The sequence below is a fragment of the Branchiostoma floridae genome, chromosome 7, assembly GCF_000003815.2.
Source record: "Branchiostoma floridae strain S238N-H82 chromosome 7, Bfl_VNyyK, whole genome shotgun sequence".
NCBI classification, from domain to species: Eukaryota; Metazoa; Chordata; class Leptocardii; order Amphioxiformes; family Branchiostomatidae; genus Branchiostoma; species Branchiostoma floridae.
In genome coordinates, this window is record NC_049985.1 from 17,345,729 (window position 1) to 17,348,617 (window position 2,889).

Sequence of the window (2,889 nt, forward strand, 5' to 3'; positions counted from 1 at the left end):
AATCTGACCCTATGACCAAAGAAAAAAAAGACGCGTAAGGTCTATTTCTTAAGCTTGATACGTGGTTCCTGCAAGATATTGTAAATCTGGAACATTTTCATCTACTTGATAGTGTATTCATTAGTGGTGTGCACAAAGATGTCACTAGCATTTCTACGTTCCATGTGAATAAGTATACCAAACATCTACAGGTACACTTAAGGGTTAATGACTCGCCCCGAGGTGTATATGGTATCATAACGCCTGGTCCTTTGCTATAACCACCGAATAAAACCACCGATGTGAGCGAAGCGAACGAGGTGCTTTTATGAGGTGGTTATAGCAAAGGACCAGGCGTTATGACACCATGTACAACCAGGCGTTATGACACCATGTACACCGAGGAACAGGCGGGTCATTAACGTTATTATCATATAGCCCACCCAAACTTTCAAACTCCTGTATGACGCATAGATACGTGTGCATTCCTTTGTTGAATTTCTGAAAATTCACATTTGTTCTTTGGTACATGCATATGTAAGGAGATTACAGATTGCATTTTGAAACCAAAATTTCCACAGAAATATTCGAAACATTGCAGGCTTTTAAGAACAACAAAACTCATTATCACTGTAAGAAGAAGCCATTCACCCTGCAGTCTGTACGTACGTATTCCCTCTGCTCTGGCATATGTTTCGCTCCTTTTTATTGGCCAATGTCTGCATATACCTTACTTTCTTGTGTGTATGGCTACTTTTGATTGGTCAAAATGAATCGACACCGTCACCGTTGTCGATGCAAATCGACACCGGTGCCGGTGTCGATTCATTCTGACCAATCAGGGGAGCGATACCCACCTGCCTGGCTTGAATCTATGTGTTACTGCGTCATAACCAACGTGTAACTGGGCCTTCTGATTGGTCCGCGGCACCTGGCTATATGATAATTAGTAATACAGCACACACGTTCTAAAGTTACTAAATAATGAGACATGAAGGAATGTTACTTCTGTCTACTCATTTATTTTGACCGTGCATTTTGTGCTGACCGTCCTTGTGAGAACTGGGCCTATAGCCGTACATTCTGTGCCGCATTCAAATGCTCTTTGAGTTCTGCCTGTGTGTTTCACAATATTTGTATCTAGACGCTTCTTCAATACATTTGTTCTGGCTTTGTCCTCCATAAGATAAATCTTGAAGCATAAAGACTTGCTATGATCGTAAAGACTTCTGTTGCTATGACCCCATAGATTTATGTTGCTATGATCCAAACGAGTTCTGTTGCTCTGATCCTAAATGGTTCTGTTGCTATGACCCTAAAGGGTTCTGTTGCTATGATCCTAAATAGTTCTGTTGCTATGACCCTAAAGGGTTCTGTTGCTACGATCCTAAAGGGTTCTGTTGCTGTGATCCTGAAGGGTTCTGTTGCTATGATCCTACAGATTTTAATGCTATGATCCTAAAGGGCTCTGTTACTATAATCCTAAAGGGCTCTGTTACTATGATCCTAAAGGGTTCTGTTGCTATGATCCTAAAGTGTTTTGTTGCTATGATCCTAAAGGGTTCTATTGCTATGACCCTAAAGGTTACTGTTGCTATGATCCTAAAGGGTTCTGTTGCTATGATCCAAAAGGGTTCTGTTGCTATTGTCCTAAAGGGTTCTGTTGCTATGATCCTAAAGGGTTATGTTGCTATGATCCTAAAGGGTTCTGTTGCTATGATCCTAAATGATTCTGTTGCTATGATCCTAAAGGGCTCTGTTGCTACGATCCTAAAGGGTTCTGTTGCTATGATCCTAAAGGGCTCTGTTGTTATGATCCTAAATGATTCTGTTGCCATGATCTTAAAGGGCTCTGTTGCTATGATCAATTACATGTACACATGTAAACAATATATTAAATGTAAAAGTCAGGAAAACATTGAGATATTTTGAAAGGACAGTGATCAGGGACAATAATATATGTAACGGATAGGAAAATATGTTTAGTCTTTAAAACAAATCACACCCTTAATTCGCGGTGTTTTTGAACGACCATAGCAACCCCCATCAAGACTTCCAACACCCTAAAAACATGTTATATGTGAACCTAGTGTAATAATAACAGGTGTCGAATGAATCACAGCTTTTAAATTCTACTTGGTTGCCCCAAAGGCCGAAGACTAGAAATCTGCCTTTCATATTGAGCTATCACGTTTTCATGGGACCGGTCCTAGAGACAGCTCTAGTCTGGGAAGCCTAAAGGTGCCCCAGCCACATACTGTGTACATCCATTTTCTTTGGAAATGATCTGAGATTGTCTGGTGGAACATCATACTGCCCTGCTGTTTCTGGGATGGTTTAGGCCAAACTATTTGGCAACGCCTCAGGGGTGGAGTAATTCTGTTAGTTTTCTGATCTTTTTGACGAGTGATATCATAAAGATCGTCGGCTTTTAGAAAAATGTAGTCATACTCAACACAATAACCATATTTGACCCTTCTTCCAAGCAGTTGAAGATGTAAACAACTTTTCAAAAGAGTTAAATGAAATCAGTCCATCCTGAGTTTGGTGCATCTTATCGTCAAGTTTAGACTGTTTCAGATCTTCATATTGGTGATCACGAGTCATTCACTACCACTTCTCACTACACCACATCTTCATACGCTGTACATGTGGTGTTTGGGTTGGATTCAGTGATGGCCTGAGACTGGCCCTGCCCTACATTTCTATGTGAGCATTTGTTGTGTTAGTATCAGATTCAGTGATGAGAATGACCAACGGCTTTGTAGAGGGAACATTGCATTGAGTCAATCTGCCCTGTGCCATACGATGGGTTTCTAGCTTCGACGAAACCCTGAGACCGTCCCTGTCCTGTAGACTGACCATGGTCACTGGCCTCTACAATAGCTGTGGTTTGTGTGCTGGGCCCGA